The sequence below is a fragment of the Vulpes lagopus genome, chromosome 11 (genome assembly GCF_018345385.1).
Source record: "Vulpes lagopus strain Blue_001 chromosome 11, ASM1834538v1, whole genome shotgun sequence".
Taxonomy (NCBI): Eukaryota; Metazoa; Chordata; class Mammalia; order Carnivora; family Canidae; genus Vulpes; species Vulpes lagopus.
Genome location: NC_054834.1, coordinates 1,610,035 through 1,632,717, shown reverse-complemented (window position 1 = coordinate 1,632,717; position 22,683 = coordinate 1,610,035).

The following is a 22,683-nucleotide window of genomic DNA, read 5'->3' as shown; positions in this document are numbered from 1 at the left end:
CATCTTAGCGTAGAGGCTAAAGAGTTTCACATGGTGCCTCAGACCAGTTTTGTGGGAATCTTGACGGGGCCAGGGGTTCAGGCCCTGGGAGGAAGCCTAGCTGATGGAGGCTCCAGAGACTATGAAGGTAAGGCTGCAGTGCTAGGAAGCGGGGCTGGCTCAAGAACTGAAGTCACCTGGCCTGAAGAAACTCAGTGGTGTTGGAGGCCAATCCTGGACTTGCTGTCCTAGCAGAGATGACCTCAGCTCCTGAAGATCATTCTTGCTCCTTGGCCTCTGGGATCTGTCTGGTTCGGTCATCTCTGTATGTCTCTTAGGCTGTTCTGTCCTGACAGAGCCTTGTGTTCCTGTTGTATCCTTCACTTTGCTCACACTCAAACATTTCTCCATTAGATAAATATTCTCTTTTCAAAGCTTATTTATTTATAATCTCTGCATCCAATTTGGGGCTCGAACACATGACTCTGAGATCAAAAGTCAAATGTTCTATTGACTGAGCCAGCCAGGAGCCCCTAGACAAATATTCTTAATGCACCATTTTATTTTTTTTCCTAGAAAAAATTTAATTTTTTTTACATATCTTGTAATTGGAGTTCAATTTGCCAACATATAGCACCATTTTAACTTCTCTGTTTTTTACTACACCTTAAAATTTTGTTTTCTTAGTCATTATATTAGGGATTACAATATATACATCTCCTTTTATTCATTCCTCCTTTGAGCTATTACTGTCATATATAGATTATGTCTGTATTGGTTATTAATTTAAGAATACAATGTTACAAATTTTTGTTTCACACTATATTATGTCTGTTAGAGAAGTTAAGTATGTTTAAAGTGTGTTTTGTATTTATCCACATATTTATGATTTCCAATGCTCATTATTTCATCCTGTGGATTTGAGTTACTTTCTGGTGCTAATTCCTTTTGGCTGGAAGGATTTTAAAGCCATTCTTACAAGGCAGATCTGCTACCAAGACATTCTTGCAATCTTCCTTTAGCTGGAAATGTTTTTATTGTTTCTTTTTTTTTTTTTTTTTAGGGATAGTTTTACTGGGTGTGTAAATCTTGGTTTGACAGTTTTTCTTTTAGCTCTTTGACTATTTCCTTTCATTGCTTTCTGACCTCCATTGTTTCTGATGAGAAGAAAGCTTTGTCTTTTTTCTCTTGTACATGATGAGCCCTTTTTCTCTTGATGGTTTTAAAATTCTCTTCATATTTGTCTTTTAAAAATTTAAATGTGTCTAAGTGTACATCTCTTAATATTTGTCCAACTTGGAATTTATTGAACTTTTGGGTCTGTAGATCAATACTTTTAATCAAATTTGGGGAGTTTTAAACCATTATTTCTTCAAATAATTTTAATGTTCTTTTTCCCTCTCTCTTATGTTCTGGGACTCTAATTAACCATATATTGATATACTTGATGTATCACAGGTCTCTGTGAGTTTGTTCATTCTTTAGTCTTTTATGTTTGTTATGTGTTGGATAATTTCTATTGCTCTACTTCGAAGGTTATTGAATCTTTTTTTCTACCATCTCAAATTTGCCATTTAACCCTTTAGGGAAATTTTTCATTTCCATTATTACTGTCTTTTCAACTCCAGAATTTTCATTAGTTTTTTTTTTAATGAAATAGTTTCTGTCTGTTTATTGAGATTCTTTCTTTATTGAGTCTATTTGTTGTATTGCATGTATATTTCTACCAATATTTTGAAGGTAGAGGTTAGGACTTACTGACTTTTTGTACCCAATTAAACTGAAAATTAGATCAATGATATGGAGTGGAAACCAGAAGAAACTTTACCAGCTTTCTAGGAAAATGGCCACACATTATAGGTGTTATAGGGGAAGAAAATAAAGCAATGGAACAGAAGTTATATATATAAAGTCAAAACTGGTGAAACATTCTCTGAACTAATATAGGACTGCACTGATATTCAGGCAACTTTAATGAGCAGAAACCTACCATATCTATCTTGGCAAGATGTTTGAATAATAGAGATGATGATAGCAACAAAAACTCTTATAAGTATCAAGATTAAAAAGAAAAAAATGAAGAAATTGATTATCCACAATGTTTAATACATATCCTTATTTCATAGCTTTCTCTTGTAACAGTATTATGAGGGGAAAAAAAGCAGAAGCAGCAGCTACAGAATTTCTGGTGCAAAAGATATGACTTGAGAATGCGATGTGCCACTAATTTTTTTATTCATATACGGAGACTATGAAAAGACATTTCCAAGTATCCAAACAAAATGTACCACTTTCATAACCTTCTTTTAATAATGACCTAAAAATATGTGTTAGTGAACTAAGAAATAAATGAAAATTAATTGATCAAGAAGAGGAAAATTAAGATATAAAAACAAAACAACAAGATAGCAAAACAAAACAAAAGATATTAAAGGGCTAGAGGTGAAAAGTAAATTTAATTTTTATAAAATTAATTAAGTCTGGGGTGCCTGGGTGGCCTGGGTGATGCTTAGTCAATAGTCAGATACTTAAATAAAATCAAGAGGTTAGCTAGGGTCATGATAATCAGGGTTGTGAAATTGAGCCACATGCTGGACTCTGGGCTTAGCATGGGGTCTGCTGGGATTCTCTCTCTCCTTCTCTCTTCCACTCTCCACCCACCCCCTCCACACACACTCTCTCTCTCTCTCTCTCTCTCTCTCTCTCAAAAATACATAAATAGATAAATACAACTGTTTAAATTTTAATACAAACATTAATGCTATTATGAAAAAGAAAATAAAACAATTTAATAACAGTCATCTAAGGAACAAATGTTATTGTAAGGATAGCACAATTTTTATCTTGTGCATCGCTTCTGACCTCTTTCTATGGCTTCCTATAAAACATGAGTGTAAAGGATTCTGAGGCTACATCTGACTCAAAAGGAAAGGGCTCTGTGATTGATTAGTGGTATTTCCTGTGATTGACCTATAACAACTGAGTGTGAAGTCTCATCTGCCACATTCATGGCTCCATTGCATTTCTATAGCCTGTGAAGAGTTAAAGTCAACATAATCCATAATCCAGACTAATCCTAGTATCAAATGTTTGTAAAGGGTTAAAAAAGAAAGCAACAGAATGAACATGCTATATATATATCAGATAGAAACTGTAATATATCACACATTTGCAAGGTAGGGATTTCATTTGCCAATGGTTAAAACCAGGACCATAAATCATTCTAGTGAAAAGGTCTGTTGAAACATTTTCTGAATAGTGTCCACAGAATACGGGTTCCATGAGATATTAATCTTAATTGGTATGTTAAAAATAAAAATTTCCAGAACACATAACTGGAAATGTTACACATTAAATCAACATCATGGATATTGACAGTACATATTGGAATGTTAATGTCTCTAAGAAATTCTGCACTGAAAACAAGCCATTACAAGTAACTACACCCTTAATCAAACTTACCAAATGTAAAATGGATAATAGGCTTGGATACCAACAGTAATGGTTAAAATAATTAATAAAAATTCTATTCTAAGAATACAAGACAAATAAATAAAATATCCATTAATAGTCCTGAGAAAATGTGAAGAAAATACAAGAAGAATTTCATTAAAAGGTAAAACAAATATTTAATAGTGAGTTATACTGTATTTCTGAATGGAAAAGCTGAAAATAGTAAAGATGTCAGTTCTTGATAAATCTCAGCACAAAATCCTACAAAATTATTCTAGTAAAGCAATAGAGCAACCCGGGTGGCTCAACGGTTTAGCACCACTTTCAGCCCAGGACATGATCCTGGAGACCCAGGATTGGGTCCCACATCAGGCTCCCTGCTTGGAGCCTTCTTCTCCCTCTGCCTGTGTCTCTGCCTCTCTCTCTCTCTATGTGTGTCACGAATAAATACATAATATCTTAAAAAAGAAATAATATCACCAAGGTTTATGCAAAGGCATTAAGAGTTGAAGCTAGCTACAAAATTTATCAAGTTTCTTGGGCACCTGGGTGGGTCAGTAGGTTAAGCATTTGAGTCCTGATTTTAGCTCAGATCATGATATCAGAGTTATGAGGTTGGAGCCCTGCATAGGGCTCCACACTGGGTGAGGAGCCTGCTTAAGATTTTCTCCCTCTTTCTCCCCCTTGATCCTCCTACCACTCTTGTGTTTTTTCTCTCTCTCTCTTTCTCAAAAAAGAGAGAGAGAGAGCAAGAGAGCAGGGTTTGTGTGAAAGTAATACTATTACTATCGTGTTAAAATACTCAAATGCAAACTGCTTCTAATAGTTTTTGTACATAATGTCCAGCATGAAATATCAAATAACCAGGAATATCCATTAATTGGAGTAAAGACCAAATGACTCAAAATAGTAGGAATAACATTTAGTGGAATCAAAATAACAGGGAAATCCAGGAATTAGAATAATCGAACACTGGTTTTAATTGTATAACCTAATAAATTTAAAGAAATAAAGAACAAGAAGGAAAACAACAGAGAGAATAGAAAATAAGGAATGAAGTGAAACATTTTAAAATGTAAAATATAATAATTGAAACCATAGAGATGCATTTAATAGCAAATAGGCAGACATAAAGTGATAATGAGCTGGAAGAAAATAGCCAGATTAAAACTCGAGTAAGAAGTGGGTAGAAGATATGGATGATAACACAGGACATATTTGGGATGTGATTGAAAGGTCATACAGTTATATAATTAGATTTCCAGAAAGGCGAGATGATGGAGCAAAAGCATTGTTTAAAGGGATAATGGCCAAGAGTTTTAAACTTTGACACAAAGCATCAGCCCACAGATTCGAGGAACTATGAGAAACTAAAATAGTATAAATACAAAGGAGATTAAACCTAAGCACATCTCAGTCAGGCTGCTGAGATCCAAATACCAAGAGAAAATCCTAGGAGCAGTTAGCAGCAAAACAAAACAAACTAATTTCAAAACAGCCTGGAATGTCTGGGTGGAGAAGGTAGTCTTAAATCTTGGGGAAAAAGGAGCCTCCTGGACTGAGTCACTTGTGGCTGAGTTGGGAAGTAAAGGGAACCCCCACGGGATGGAGAATTTTTTCCCTCATTCAGAGATACCAGGCATCTGGTCAACACAGATGGGGGAATCCCACAACAAGCTACCTGGTCCTGGAAGCACTCTCTCTCTGGGGTTTGGAGAGTCTCTTTACCCACCTGTAAGTAACAGATATCTCAGCTGGGGAAACTCTTTATGCCCTTGGGCACCATTGACAGGGATCAGAGGGAGTCCCGGCAGAGTCAGATACCAAACAGATGAAAATAGTAGTGCTAATGCTTCAACAACTGAATAGTCACTGGAATCATAGTTTACAAAAGTAAATAAGGGCCTGTGTGCTAAACCTAAGTAGGGTGACTTCCTGCTTTAAAAAATTTAAATAGGGGGATCCCTGGGTGGCTCAGTGATTTGGTGCCTGCCTTTGGCTATCCTGGAGTCCCAGAATCTTTTCACCTAAGAATCCAAATGTCCAGGATGTAACTGAAAATCACTCATTGTACCAAGAACCTTGGATGAAAAACAGACAATCCACTGATGCCAACACTGAGATGAATCAGATGTTGAAGTTATCTGGCAAAGATTTTAAATCAGCCATCATAATAATGCCTCAACAAACATATTACAAATTCTCTTTAAACAAAAGAAAAATAGAAAATCTTAGCAGAGAAATAAAATCTATAAAGAAAAGCCAAGTAAATATCATAGAACTAAATGTTTCAATAACAGAAATAAAAAAAAAATCACTGGGTGGTTCAATGGTAAACAGAAATGACAGAAGATAGAATCAGGGAACTTGGGAACAAAGCAATATAATTGATACAATCTGAACAATAGAGAGAAAATAAACTGAAAAATGTAACAGAGCTTCAAGGGCTTGAGAGACAATAATAGAAGATTCATTGCTCATATGATTGGAGTCCAACAACTAGAGGAAAAAGAAAATTCTGAATACCTATTTAAGGAAATGTTGCTGGAAACCTGAGATTCAAATAACTGGCAGCTGAAAACTCCTGGATTTTGAGAAAGACATAAACCTACAGATTCAAGAATCCATATGAATCTCAAATAGAATAAAGCCCAAAAAATCCATAAAAGGCAAGTCATAATTAAACTTTTGAAAACTAAAGACAAAGAAAAAAATCTTGAACACAGACAAAGAGAAACTGCGTCAGTTTTCTTTTTGTTGTTGTTGTTGTTGTTGTTTTGTTTTGTTTTTATGATAGTCACACAGTGAGAGAGAGAGAGAGGCAGAGACATAGGCAGAGGGAGAAGCAGGCTCCATGCACCGGGAGCCCGACGTGGGATTCGATCCCGGGTCTCCAGGATCGCGCCCTGGGCAAAAGGCAGGCGCTAAACCACTGCGCCACCCAGGGATCCCCACTGCGTCGGTTTTCAATGATAATGGATTTCTCATCTGAAACCATGGAGGTCAGATGGAGACCATTTTGTCAAACGCTGAAGAAAAGAACTGGTAACTGAATTTTATGTTTAGGAAAACTATCATTCAGGAATGGAGAGGAAATAAAGACATTCTCCAGTGAATGTCACAGGAAGACTTATCCTTAAAGCATGGCTGAAGGAAGTTCTTCAAACAGAAGAGAAATGATAAAAGAGAAATCTTGGAGGAAGGAAGTAGGAACAAGAGAAAGAACAGAAATATCTTGTAATATATACAAGAGACCATCCTTCTAATAAGTTTTATAAATTATCTTTGATGATTGAAAGAAAACAATATCAGATACTCAAGACAAGTGGATAAGGTAAGAAACCTAAGTGGAAGTGGGATTTCCACACTTAAATTGGTAAAACGTTGATACCAACGGACTGTGATAAATCATGTGTGTGCAGAGTAATACCCAGCCACCACTAAGAACACCATATTAAGAAATATGCTCAAAAACAGTGTAACTAAATCAGAATGAAGGTCATATGAAAGAACAGATCAGATTGCTAGGGGTTAGGAATGGAGGTGAGGTGGGGAGCAGTACACGATGGAAGTGTTATAAAAGTTCACATGTGGGAGCCTGTAGGGATGGAATTCTTGCATATCTTGACCTGTGGCGGATACAAAGACCTACACATGTGATAAAATTTATAGAACCAAACACACACACATACACACACACACACACAAGCAATATGAGGAAATCTGAATAAGATCAGTGGAGTGCATCTATGTTAATACCCTGGTTGTGATACTGTACTACAGCTTTGCAAGATAGTACCATTAGGGGAAATGACAGTCAGGCTATATGGGATCTCTCTGTATTACTTCTCACATTGCATGTGAAAAGTGCAGTTACCCAACCCCTCAGCATGATAACAATAGGAAGGACACTCTAACATTGCTTAGGAAGTGGTAAAATAATTAAAAATAAGCCCAGAAGCAGGTTGCAATATCTAAGGTAACTGCTCAAAGAACAGTGAAAGATTAAAACTACCAAGTAAATAGAGGGAGAAATGATTTTTTTAAAATGGTTTAATTAGGCCAAAATGAGGGAAAAAAAGAGAAAAATGAAGCACATAAAAGGTGTAGCTGACAGAAAATAAGTTGGTAAGGTGGCAGGTTTAAACTTAAATATGAAAATATTTAAAATAATGAAAGCTGACAAAATCCCAGATAAAGACTATGGTTGTCATATTGCATTTTAAAATGACAAAAGAAAACTTGAGATTTATATGTTAGGTATAAATAAATAGAAACTTGAAAAGTTTTGTCTTTGAAAAAGCCAGTCAAATTGATAAATCCCTTGGCCAGACAGATAAATGAATGAGAAAGAGCATGCAGCTCCAATACAAAGCATCAAAGAAGAGACACTACTGAAGAACTATGGATGTTAAAAAACTAATATCAGGATTTTATTAAAACTTCCATGCCAAAAAAAATCAACAATTCAGATAAATTGGTGAAATTACTAAAAAAAAAAAAAACAGCTTTCTAAAACTGAAACAATAAAATAGAATATTTGAATAATCCTATATCTAATGAAGGAATTTAATCTGTTATGAAATCTTTTCAACAACAACAACAAAAAATTCTCATTCAAATAGCGTCATTGGTAAATTTTCCCATACACTTCCTGACAAGAGAAAAAAAGGAACTTTTCAGTTTCTTTGCAATAACCTTGACACAAAACTTGAAAAGACCATCACAATAAAGGAAAATGAGCAGCTAAATCTTGCTCATGAACACACTTGGCAAAAGTCCTAGTCAAAATGTCAACTAAATCCAGCAATATAATAAAGAACAATTCTTCACAACGAAATAAACTTGGGTTTATTTCAGGAAGTCAAATTTCGTTTACCATTTGAACAGTAGCTGATGGAATTCACATTTACAGATTAAGGAGAAATGTCTTATGATTATCTCAGTAGATAAAGAATTGTGTGATAAAATTGAGTAACTGTTCATTATAAAAATTCCTAGGAAACTGAGAAGAGAAGGATACCCTATTAATCTTATAAAGAGTATCCTCAAATACAAAATAGAACAAAACCAAACAAATAATAACCAATGGCAGCTCCCGCTATCTCTGAGTAAGCTCCTACTGGACCGAACCTTCCAGAGACCAAGCAAAAACTCTGGGAAAAACACAAAAATATAAGCTACAGGCATTGGAGACTGAAGGTAGGTGGATCTTGCAGCAGAGTTGATATTTGGAAGAAGAAAACAAAAGGGGAAAGTTTCTCTTTTTTGGGGGGGAGGCAGGGACTTTTAGCTGGTAGTAAGACTCTGATTGGTGCCATGTAACTCCGTGAGTGATATGTGAGCCTGACTGGGATGAGAGGCATCAATGCAGGGGAAGAGGTGACAGCGCTGGGAGATGGGCTACTTCCAGGGTGATGGATGGAACAGATCTATTAGGGATACTGAAACACAGGTTCTCATTGTTGGAGAAGGAATTTACACTTTTGGAAAAGGAACAAAATGAAAAACATGGTTCTGGATTGGAACTGGATTTGTTGCTGTAAATTCATGGTCTTAGATGTAGACATAGGAGTACACATGCTACCTTTGTGTGTGTGGATGCACACAGATATTCCCTAGATTCATTCATCAAGAAGAACTAGAAACAGCAGCACTCCATAGCAGTGAGCACACCTAGCCCCGATTCGTGGCTTCTACATACCTCTTTCCACCAGGTGAAACCAGGGCTCCTTGAGGTAATGGTAGATTCCAGGGCTGGGGCCAAGAAAACATGACATGAACCTGCAGTATTTTGTTTTATCAGAAAGTAAGGAAGTAAAGTTTGAAAGGACACAGAGGACAACTTGAAGGGGCTCCCATGATTCAAATATAGAAAAATTTGAGCATCAAAGTAAACGAAGATTGGAATAGATTAAAGAGGAAACTGTGAGCCCATACTGATACAAACGATAGATGAATAAATTATAACTTTGATAAAGCATGAGGTATTGACACAGTTTCAAAGTATGAAAATAATTGTTACATGGAAAATGACCATTGATTTTAAAGGGAAAAAGAATAAATAAGTTTACAGTGGCAAATCCTACCTCAATCAAACAAGCAGAGTGAACGTCACCAGTAATGGAATAAGTCAAGGTTGTGTTTCACACGGTGGGCCACCCACAGCACACGAAATATTAGGAGACGTTAGGCAAACACCCGTAGGGAGAAACTCCTAGAATAACAAGACCTGTACTCTTTAACCAAGTACAAGACCGGGAATTACTGAGTATGTTTTCCGGGTTGAAATAGATGAAAGGGACTTATAACTAAAAGTGATCTTTTGGCTGCAAAAGACTTTTTGGGGTCAGTGGATAATAAATGAGTAAGACTCGTGAATTGAGTGATACTAATATATCGATGTTTCTTTCCCATTTTGATGGTCTTATAGAGAAGATGTATAGGGTAATTTCTCTGTTTATAGAAAATATGCTCTGAAACATCACACAGTTGATGGAGCACCATGCCAGCAACCTCATAGCATATGATTATGGGACGAGTTTCTTAAAATTTTCTTGAAGATTTTCTCTAATTTGAAATTTTTCCCTAAAAATGTATCATATGATTATGGGAGAGGGAGTTTCCTAAAATTTTCTTGAAAATGTTCTCTAATTTGAAATGTTTTTCCCCCCCCCAAAAAACGTATTTTTAAAAAGAAATAACATGGCCAATTTAGGAAATTGCATATATGTCAATGTGTTTGGAATATCAACTACATTTGCAAAAATAGTGGGGGTGAAGCAAGAACCAAATCACAAAGGACCAAAGGATTCATCCCTTGTATGTCTTAGGACTTTAGGGGAAATAGTATCATCATTCCTGTAGCTCAGCAGAGGGTTTAATGAGGAGGGCTGAGACCCGTTCAAGGGTGACTGTCCATAAGGCAAATGACAAGCTGTCAGATGAGAACTCAGGGGGCCATGCTCAAGGCCACGTGTCTGGGGACCAGTGCCATTAGAACCAGCCAGAGAAGGTGGAGGGAATGGTCAGTTGGAAGCTAACCCATAGTGGAATGAGGAATACGGGGGAGATAAAGAGGTGGAAGCTTTGATAGTCAGATATGATGACAACAACCTTGCGTTGTTCATACCGCCACGTGCCTGAAGTGTGCTCATTCCTAAATAATTCAGAGAAGCAAAATTCTGTTGCACCAATGTATAGAACTGTTCCACTGCCTCAGGCAAGCATGTCACCAGCGAGGCAGAAATGAAGCCAAGAGGCCTTGGTTGGGACATTCTGAACAGGGGAGAGTTGGAGAAAGGGCATGTTTGGTGTCTACTGTGCTTGCGATGTTCGCGGGAGGTCTTGGGAGCATGCCAGGAAGGGCCAAGGTAGCAGGTGTCTAATGGCATTCCATGGAGGTAGGTGCCCGAGGGCAGAGGTGTGCATCCATTCTGGGGAGCAGAGGCGAGGCCGGATGACAGGAGTCAAGCCCCTGGAGGGCCCGTCCGGGACGAGGAAGGGAGAAGGAGGGTGGGCCAATTGCGGAGCCGCCGGCGGTGGGATGATGTGCGTGCTCCAATGGGACGCTCCTTGCACCTGCTCTGTGGATGCCTCTCTTATTCTCTGTGGCTTTGTGAGCTTATCAAGGGCAGGAATGGAGACAGGCTGGGCAGGAACACACTGAGGGCTTCTCTGTTCCAAGAACTGGGGGCATCGTGGAGACATCATGTGCCCAAGGCCCGCACCAAGCCTACCGGCAGGATGTTATCTAGGCTGACTTTATAGATAACACACCCAAGGCTAGGAGAAGTACAGTACCTTGTTCACATGGGGGATCCAGTGCTGCCTGGCTCCGAGGCCCTAGAACTTGCACCACTGATGCTTGGCTCAGAATTACTGAAAAGCATAAAAATATGTAAAGGGATGGTGGAAGAAGCAGGACAGGGAATATCCCTTCTATAACAGAACTGGAAAGTTCAGTAGGCAACTGAGAAACCTTGCCAAGGTCAATGAGGGCTTCCAGAATCTTACAATTTCAAGACTGACTAGGTTTAGTTGCCAGTTTATCTCTTTTCTCTTTAACCAGTTGAGAAATTGGAATCTAGAAAAGTGGGTCAAATTTGCCAGAAGGACAACGGCTATTAAAACTCGGAAGGGCTACGGCATTTTGTTGAACAAAATGGCAAAGCCCTCGTTACCTCTCTCAGTGGTGTCCTGTCTCTTTCACGAACCCGTCGTGCCACAGGATGTAAAAAAAAAAAAAAAGAAGACACCAAAAAAAAAAAAAAATCCCAAAACAAAAAGACCAAGAAATGCCCTGGAGTATGCTTTTAAATACTACCCATGACCACATTTTATAATCTGTTTGTGACCTGCAGATCACCACAGAGCGTTCCGTAAATCCTGGCGATTTTTGTAGTCTTCAGCTTAGTGAGCCCAACAGCGCCGGCAGAGACGATATGGACTTTGTAGTTTTGTAAACTGTGCAGCTCTCCTCACGATGGCAAAAAAGAAGTGGCGGCTGGTCTGTGCATTTCTGTGATTCTGTGATTTGGGTTATTATGACTTCAGAGACTCAATTTGGGGCATGAATTTTGGGTCCGCAGAATGAATCCATGAAAAATACAGTAAGTGTGGCTGGGTTTGCTTTGACTGGGGGGACCCAAGAGCTGAGAAGCACTAGACTTCTTCACCCCGCTGCTGGCCTGCTTCCACGTGCCACCGACGCACCCGCTTTGTCACGGTGTCAGAACGCGGCTGCTCTCCCGCTTCTCGGGCGTGGGAAGTACCCCGAGATCCTCCTCCCACGGTTGCCACTGCCTCTTGATATTGTCAGGCCTCAAACTCAATGTCAACCCAATGGTGAAACTAGCATTACCCTAACTTCAGTTGGAATTCCGCCTATTAGTACCGTGACTAAACATTTTCATTTTTTTTTCTCTCAAAATGCCCATCAAAAGAATTTTCCCACTTCTCTGTTGGATCATTTGTCATTTTTGTTATTTGTATATTGGGAGTATACTTACCTGTTTGGGAAAAAAAATATTTGCTCAGCGATGTGTGTTGCAAATACCTAATCTCGATGTGTGTTACCTATTCTCATCATCATCACCTAAATTTTAAGGCCAACTGGCCAACTACTTCCTCGATGGAATGTGCTTTCAGATGCTTTAAAAGGCTCTCCCCCGTCTAGGTCATAATATTCCACATTATCCCGAAGTGCTATAGTTTGGCTTTTAGTATTTATGTCCTACACCTACCTGGAAAAGATTTTAGTGTATCACGTGAGATAGGGACGCCAGTGCATTGTCTTCCGTATTTGTAAAAGTACTTCTCTGCATCATTTCCCATCAGTCTCCAGTGCATGGGGATCAGGTTTTATCTTTGTCTACAAAGTCGGCCTCTGGGTCCCGTCGTCATTGCATCAGTCCCTTGGTTATCTCTGCACCAAGGAAACTGGTCTTAGTCATATCTTACACTGGGCCCTGATCCTTGGGGAGGAGGGACGCTCCACCGCGGGCTCTGCAGCAGTGCTCTTCCCGCAAGTCTGCGACGCACAAATCGTAGAGGCAGCTTGATGCAGAAAACAGCCAACTGGAACTTTATTTGCATTTGCTTGGAGCACCGAGATCAATCTAAGAACTAACAGTTTTTAAAACATTTTATTTATTTATTAGAGAGAGAGAGAGAGAGAGAGAGAGAGAGCGCAAGCATGAGTGGGGGAGGCAGAGGGACAGGGAGAAGCAGACTCCCCCCTGAGCAAGGAGCCTGGTGTGGGCTCGACCCCAGGACCCTGAGACCATGACCTGAGCTGAAGGCAGACGCTTCACCGACTGAGCCCCCCAGGTGCCCCCTCAACATCTGTCTTCCCATTCAGGTGTCTCATTTTCTTTGCACGGGCCTTCTAAATTTGTGCATCTTGTAATGTGTGCAATATATCTGTGCATCTTCTAACGTATGTATTCCTGGGCATTTTACAATTTTTGTTTTTATTGTATTTACGGACACATTTGCGTGTTATTTGGTGTCACATTCTGGCGTATTTGACAATACATTTCTACTCAAAGGTACATACCTGTATACAGTGGACTGCGATATACAAATGCAACGGCCTTTCTTTTGTTTATTTTGTATCCTTCGTTCTCTTACAATTGTGTTATTAACTCTTATGATTCATGGGCAGATTCCATGAGGTTGACCATAGATCCATTATATAATCTACAAATAATGATAGTTTTGTTCTGCCCATTAACGTTCTCTACTTTTTGTTTCTTTTTCTTGTCTTTTCCAGCTGGCTACAGCCTCAAGTACAATTTGAAGAGCAGTGTGATATTAGGGACGGTTGTCTTTTGTTGTTGTTGTTAAAGATTTTATTTATTTGTTCACGAGAGACAGAGACAGAGAGAGAGAGGCAGAGACACAGGCAGAGGGAGAAGCAGGCTCCATGCAGGGAGCCCAATGTGGGACTCGATCCCGGGACTCCAGGATCACGTCCTGGGCCAAAGGCGGCGCTAAACCACTGAGCCACCCGGGGATCCCCCCCTTTTTTGGTTGTCTTCTTATTCATTTTAACAGCCCATGATGAAATGCAATGTTTTCTCTAGGGTTTCAGTAGCCACACTCTATCAGTTTATTTTTATTTTTTTTTTTTTATTTATGATAGTCACAGAGAGAGTGAGAGAGGCAGAGACACAGGCGGAGGAAGAAGCAGGCTCCATGCACCGGGAGCCCGATGTGGGATTCGATCCCGGGTCTCCAGGATCGCGCCCTGGGCCAAAGGCAGGCGCCAAACCTCTGCGCCACCCAGGGATCCCTCTATCAGTTTAAGACTACTTGATCTTCTACTATTCCAAGCCATATTTTCATGAATCTTGAATTTTATCATTCTTATTTTCCCCACTTATCTATTAATGTTTTTCCCACCAATGGGTCTTCTGATGCCAAGCCTTATGTTCCTAAGATTACATTTTATTTAGCCATAACATTAACATTTTATGCACTGTTAGATTTTGGTTTTCTCTCTGACTCTCTGTCTCTGTCTCTCTCTATTTTTAGAATTATTGAATCTGTATAGATGAGTGAGATGGTTCTGTACTTTTCTTTTCCCCTCTTCTGTGTTTTCTGGCTTTGGTATATAGGAGGAGTTGGCCTTCTTAACTGAGTTGAGTAGTTTTTCCATATTCTAAAAGAGTTACGGTGAGACTAGAATTCTTTGTTCTTTCAATGTCAGCTGAAATTCACTGGCGCAATTATCAGGTATGATGTATTCGTCTAAAAAATATTTCACGCCACTGATTCCATTTATTTATGGTTGTGGGACCATTCCATTTTGTGTTTAGCTCCTCTTGAGTAATTTTGTGGAGTTATATTTTTCTAGAAATGTGTCCACTCTATTTTGGTTTACATATTACATTGGAATCAAGTTGCACTTAACATCTTCTGCTTTTTATTGTTTGCAGCCTCCATAGTTGGGCTTCTTTTCTCCTTCAAAAGTTGCTTCTGTGCATTCTCTTTTTCAAATGCAAAAAATTCCACTGAAGATTTCTTAAATTCATGAGGCATAAAAGAATCAACCTATTGCTCTGTTGTTCTCATAGGTCATATGTCAGTTTTTTCTTCATGACTTCTGTTTTAATTACGATTTCTTTACTGCCACTTTCTTTGGGTTTATTCTGTTATTTTCCTAATTGAAACAAGAGGGTTATTTCATGTTTTTTTCAGCTTTTAAGTCTATACGTTTCCTATTATGTATCATTTTAGGCAGGTTATGTGGTTTATTTTCCAATTTTTTTATTGTGGTAAAATACATATAACATAAAATTTGCAGTCTGAACTTTTTTTTTTTAATAGAAAGGTTTCTTTTGAGAGAGAGAGAGAGAGAGAGAGCTCGCACATATGCAGGGGAGTAGGGACAGAGGGAGAGGGAGAGAGAGAATCTTAAGCAGTCTTTATGCCCATTGTGGAGCCCAATGTGGGCTTGATCTTTGGATAGTCGGCTGCTTAACCAACTGAGCCACCGGGCATCCCAGTCTTAATTATTTTTGGGGACACGGTTCAGTGGCATTAAGTACAGCCATATTGTTGGGCAGCCATCACTACCCTCCATCTCCAGGACTCTTCATCTTGCAAAATTAAAATTCTGTTCCCCCTTAAACATTAACTTTCCATTGTTTCCGCCCCTCTCTTAGCCCCTGGGAACTACTGTGCTACTTTCTATATCTGTGATTTTTTTTTTAAGATTTTTATCTGTTTATTCATGAGAGACACACAGAGAGAGAGAGAGAGAGAGGCAGAGACACAGGCAGAGGGAGACGCAGGCTCCATGCACCGGGAGCCCGACGTGGGACTCGATCCCGGATCTCCAGGACCAGGATCTGAGCTGAAGGCAGCACTAAACCGCTGAGCCACCCAAGCTGCCCTATACCTGTGATTTTTGACTACCTTAAATAACTTAAGTGGCATCAGTCTTTGTGTTTTTTTTCACTGCCTTATTTCCCCAAGCATCATGTCCTCAAGGTTCATTGATGTTGGAGCAGGTGTCAGAACATCCTTCTTTTTAAGGCTGAACAACAACCCATTGTAGGTATCTACCACATTTGGCTTACCCATGCGTCTTCTGATGGACACGTAGGTTGCTTCCACGTTTTAGCCATTGCGAATGGTGCTGCCGTGAATATAGGTGTACAAATATCTCCTTGAGATTCTGTTTCAATTCTTTTGAGTATGAACCCCGAAGTAGAGCTGCTGAATCACGTGGTAATTCTACTTTGAACTTTCTGAAGAAGTGCCATACTGCATTCCACAGAGGCTGTACCATTTTACATCTCCACTAATAGCACACGTGGATCCCGATTTCTCCAATCCCCACACACTTATTAAAATCTCTTTGTAAAATAGTGATCATCCTAATGGATATGGGATGCTTCTGTGTTTTATATGTAGCATTTTAAATAATGTTTGATTAAAAATATTTTAATAATGTTCCAAAACTTCAGATAATCCCAGAGTTACTTGGAATTGTGATTTAAATGCCGTAAACTACATACATCTCAGTTATCTTTTTGTTGTAAGTTGCACTGATATCAGCATTTATTAAGAATTGCTTTTCTGGGGGATCCCTGGGTGGCGCAGCGGTTTGGCACCTGCCTTTGGCCCAGGGCACGATCCTGGAGACCCGGGATCGAGTCCCACATCGGGCTCCTGGTGCATGGAGCCTGCTTCTTCCTCTGCCTATGTCTCTGCCTCTCTCTCTCTCTCTCTGTGACTATCATAAATAAATAAATAAATAAAAAAGTTTAAAGAATTGCTTTTCTGCCCTTAGTATTTAGGTACTTTTAGCAAAGTTTCCTTCGTGCAGGAAAGAATATGTATTCTCTGGTTATTGGATATAATGTTTTGCATGCTTAGGTCATGTTGTTACTTATGTGACTGAAATCTCCTAAATTTTCAGGAATATTTTGGTCTGATCTATCAATAATTGAGTTGTGTTACAAATATACTACCATGATGAAGATTGATTTCACATTTTCTCCTTATGTTTATGTCAGGTTGAACTTTATAGAGTTGAATCCATGGTATTAGATGCATACGAGTTTAGCCATTGTATTTTCCCGGTGATTTGAGCTTTATTGACTCTCTTTGTGCTATTAATCCTTTTTTTTTCTATTTAATCTCTATTTTTTTCTGCTATTAATATAGCTAGACCGATTTTCTTTTTCTTTTTTATTCTTTTAATATAGCGGGGACCATTTTCCTATTGTCCTTTCTTCACCCATTCTTTAATTTTTGATGTCTTTATAAAGATAGTCTCTTGTAAACATCATAGAGCTGGACTTTTTTTCATTATATAATCTTTCATATTTTAATGGAACCCTTAGTTGTATTGATTGCTTGGTACATAGTCAAGATTCTTTCCTTAGGATGGAAATGCTTCCTAAAGCTTTGTCACGGTCGTGGCTTCCAGCACTCGGTTCTGTTCTTGTTCAAGATTTGCTCTCAGCTACTGAAAGACACCTCAACGGGGTCCACATTTTCCCAGGGTAACCCACATCTAACTCCTGGCCGCACAGGGCCGTGAAAGTCCAGTTTCTCCATGCTTCTATTGGGACATTTCTGAAGGGCCACCCCAGTCCCAGAGATTCCTGTGGATTTGGCTAAGGCTTTTGTTGTGACTGTTTCACAGCTAAATATCTTCTACCTTGTTCTGTTTCTTGTATTCCCCCTTGAGCTGCTTCTGAGGGCACTTGCTAATGAATTTCCTGCCTGCAAATCTCTATCTCAGATCTACTTCTTGGGTAACCTGACCTGTGACATTCGTCCATTTACTTTTATTTTTATTTTAATGTAGTTGGCTGTTTTTCTACTATCTTATTTTGTGCTTTTAGCATCCTCTTTCTTTTGTCCTTTCTTTTTCTTTTTTTCTTTTTTTTTTTTTTTGGTCTTCTTTCGGATTTATTGAATTTTCAAATTTCTCATTCGTTTTCTTTCTCCTCTGATTCTTTCAGAACTTACATACTTTGTTTTTAGTGATGATCTTAGATATTTTAAAAGGAATAATGACAAAGTATATAGTTCACTAATATATCTGCCTTCCTCCTAAACAGTGCAAAGATCTAAGGTTAATATGCTGTTGATTTTTGGTTCAGTATTTTAGATTAACTCTGCTTTTATCAAACTCCTAAGATTAAATGCTGCTGTTGTTGTTGTTGTTATTTTATTATTTTGTCAAATAGTCAGTTGTTATTTAGGTTTACCTGTCAGATTTAGCAATACATTTGCCCATTATTTCTTCCTGCAGGTCAAATTATCCATCTGAGTTCACATTCTTTCTTTTTAGAGACCATTCTTTAGAGTTTTCTTTAGTGGGTGTCAATATATCAGTTTTTATTTCCCAGAGAAAAACTCCAGTTTCCCTGGATATACAATTTCATGTTGACTTGTTTTTGCCTGCACCTCAATGATATCATTCTCCAGCGTTTCACTTTTTCCTCAATTGTTGCCATGTTGCCATGTCAGCTGTCAGTGTGATTGCCATTTATTTTTAGGTACTTGTTTTTTTCTCTAGTTTTCAGATCCTTATCTTTGGTGTTCTGAAACAGCATTTCGTGTCTCGGTATACATTCTATTTTATTTTGCTTGAGATTGTCTGGGCCACTGAAATCTAAGGAGAGGTGCCTTACAATCAGTTCTAGAAGTTTCTCAGCTCTTGCCATGTGAGATATTGCCTACATTAAGATAATCTCTCCATCTAGACTCTGAACAAATGTGTGTTAAACCATGACAGTCCAATATTTCATGTCTCTTAACACACCTTTATATTTAGCATTTAGTTTTCTTTTTTGTGCACCAGACTCAATGATTTCTTCAAATTTGATTATCAGATAAATAATTCTGTCTTTGGTTGAATCTAAAATGCTGGCTACTCTTTTATTTTTTATCATATTTTAAATCTTAGCACTTTAAAATATTTTTCAGAAGTCCAATATGCTTTTTTTCTTTTTTACAATATGCCTGGTCATATTATACTGTCAACTAGTTTCTACCTACAATATCTTATTTCCCTTTATGGTTTATGATGCTCCTTTGAAATTTATTAGTGGGAATTCATTGAGAATTGGGTGAGACTTTAGTTTTCTGGAAATGATTTGTCTTTCCTTCTAGGGAAGTGTGGATATTACCAACCTGGGGCCATTGGGATTCCTGCCTTGAGATGTTTCATACCATAGAGATTTCCAGACTGTAAGTTGAAAATGCGCATGAAAGCCAGGTAGAGTTGATGAAAAGTCCCCCTTCTACGTGGTGCCAAAGCCCAGGGAGGCAAGTTTCTCCTGATTTATTTCTGAATCACCTTATCTTTGTGGCTTTTGATTATAGGTAGGCATCTTGTTGGTGACCCCCCTTGGGAAAAAATTAGACTTATCTCTTGCTCCTTATGCTCTGTGTGTGGACGTCAAACCAAAACTTTCATTCCAGTAAAGTTCCACTCTACTGATGGCTCTGGTGTGTGTGTGTTGGGCGGGGGGGGTGGGGGGGGGGGTGGAGCAAACTTGAGTACTTGCTTACATTCTTGGATCTTTTTCTACTTCATTAAATAATATTGCTTCTGAGCCATACATTAAAAAATATTTTTAAAGATGTACTACACTAAATTTTGTTTCTTTTTCATGGAAAAATATCTCAGGACCTTCTGTCAAACTGCCAGAAATGAAATCCAGTTTATTTGAAAAAAAATTTTCTTGGACCTCAAAAAATAGAAGATTTCATTAATCACACTCCCTACTTTATGACACATTATAATCATTAGCCCACCTCCCTGTCATGACTCTTACCCTGCAAACAATCATTCTGATGAGTCAAATATATATTTTGGTAATTTTCTTTCAAAATGTGTATTAGTATCCCATGTGTATATATTTTTAATTTAACCACATGGTATAATGTAATGTTTAGTACCCCTTTTACCACCATTAAGTGCTACTTAAAAAAATTTCTCTGTGTTTCACTCAGTACGTTGAACTTATTTCTCGAAACTGTTAAATAACAGATTATGTCCATGACAGACATCTTGCAAATTTTACCTATCTGCTTTTCCAGGATAAATTCTCTCATGGCTTCCAGCTCTCTGCCTCCACAGTGAATGAAGGCATCCTCACTCGTGTGCCCTTGAGAACTGCTGGCCTATAACTGGGGAGTGGTTATCCTTGATCAATAGTGCTGGATTGCCCTCTGGAGCCATTAAAATCATCTGTACCTCTCCCAGTATTGCCGGAGATACACATCTCTCATCTCTACTGATGCTTGACTTTATCTTGCTTTCTAATTTTATTTATTAACTTTGTCCATGGTTTTTGTCACTGCACAGAAATGCTAAATTTTGACATGATCTAATAACAAGTTTTTGTTGTTTTCTTTTACTTAAATTTTATGCTTTTCTTACTCTTCCAGTTCACAAAGGTAAGGCCCCACATTTTTTTCTCAATTGACTTTATAGTTTTCTCTTTCGCGCTTAAATTTTTAATTCATCTAAGGGTCCTGCTACATGTTGCTATTTAACACTTGAATGGCAGCTAGTGCATCTGAAGAATTGAATTTTAACTTTATTTGGTTTTAATTAATTTAAATTAAAAACTGAAGCAGGGTAAATTATTCTCCATCGTATTTAACTTATTGTTTTGATAGGTATATATTTAACCATTGTTATCATGTAAGGTACTGTGTTTTGTGGTGTGTAGGTTGGGCACATGCATCACTTCTATTATTACACATAAACATATTACTGATTTATTTGATGTCATCCAACTGATTTAGTTCAAATATTTCTAGGCACTGATGTACCATTGAAGCATGTTTATTTGAGCATGTTATAAAACAGCACAAGGTAGAGTGATATTTGTATAAATGACAATTATTAATTCATATTTTTAAATTATTACTAATTAATGTTTTTAGCTTACTTTACTAGTCTACAAGTAACTATTGCCAGTTTTTTGCATTTACAATGAAGCCATACCATTGATACAGAAACAAGTGGAGGTGCAGATGCATGCATTACAATTAGAAGCATTAAAAAAAAGGGGAGGGGCACAGAAATTGGAAAAACCTGTGTCACAAAGTTTATGATAAGTGGCATTTATAAATTGTTCCAACAGGAGGTGGAGGAGTAAACTTTAAACATAATAAAAAAATTTAAACATAATGTGGATAGTATTAAAATATATTTTCAGCAAGTACATAGCAAATTTGATAAGGTATCACTCAGAAAAGACAAGAATTTGTCTTAAATCACCTTAAATTAGAATTAAATTAGTGACATAAAAATTTCCAATGACATTTAATAGATTGGATGTAGAACAGCTTAAATTCTTGCACAGAAAAAACAAAGAATTTGTAGACAGAAATATGGTAGAAGGAAGTATTAAGTTACAGAAATTTTGTTAGAAAGTTATGAGGGGAAGATAAAACAGTGGAAAATATGCAGTTAAACAATTGCCCATAAAATAAAACAGTTTTCTAAGAACACCAAATATCAGTTGATTCAACATTTTAAAAACTGTAAGCACATTTTTTAGCTTTAGATGGGTCATCTGATAGGAGATGCTACTCAACTAATACATTTTGGTGTTTTTCACTTCCACATTAACATAGACATTTTGCCAATTCACAATCTAAAACTTTGAACTCGTGGCTGTTGAATCATTATATTTTTCAAAGAATAATATTAGACACACAGGGAAAAATTTAGCTCCTATTATAATGACAGACAGTGCTCTAGCTATGCTAGGTGAAAAACCCAGATCAACTAGATTTTAAAGTAAGAGATTGATATTTCCCTTATTTGCTTCATTTCACAACATGATAAATATTGAAACCATTTTTTTGCTCAATTTTCTGTAGCTTTTATACTTTTACTCAAAATATCACAAATATATTTATTAATGTCCCTCGGTATATAAATGCAAATGAATCAATAATCTTTGTTATTTTTCAGTGCCTGTTAGTTGAATGGGGGAACTATTTTGCAAAGATTTTCTTTATTGTTAACTACAATTCAAGATTTCTGGAGATAAAAGCAATGGTTACCAAATAGTTAATAATCAAAGAAAAACTGGCAAAATAGTACACATTTTCTTACTGACATCTTACTGGAGCGATCTAAATCCAAAGCTCCAATGAAAAGAAAGGTATTTTTGTGGCTTTGCTAAAAAGAAATGAGAATTAAGTTAAAATAGATACTTTCCATCATAGGAATTAATAATAGCAATTTATGTATTTTCCAACATGAATCAATATATACAAGATTTCAGTTGTTATCTACTGCATAATTTAAACTGGCTGCAAAAACTACTTGAAAAATTTGAAGTATGCTTTGTGGATGTTGATGAATATATAGTTGCTTTTCAAATTATACAATAGTCCTTTCAATTCCACATAAATGATGCTGAGCTGATACATGAGTTAGTGAACTTACCTAGCTTCGAAAGTTAGTAGTGGTGCTGATGTGCTTGCTTTAAAGTAAAATCAATCCTTATAAATTAAGCGAAACAGTTTTGTCAAAGTAGATACAAGTAGTACACTAAAATGATTTTTTTTCATGAAAAATTAAGTTGTCAAAAAATTGAGAGCAGCCTAGTCATATGAATTGACTTCTTTAACCACAAATTTTCTGACTATAGATAAATTATTTGTAGTGCCACTTAGAGGAATAATTAAAATTTATTATACGTGCAAAATACACTATATTTTGAAGACTTAGAAAGAAAAAAGGTA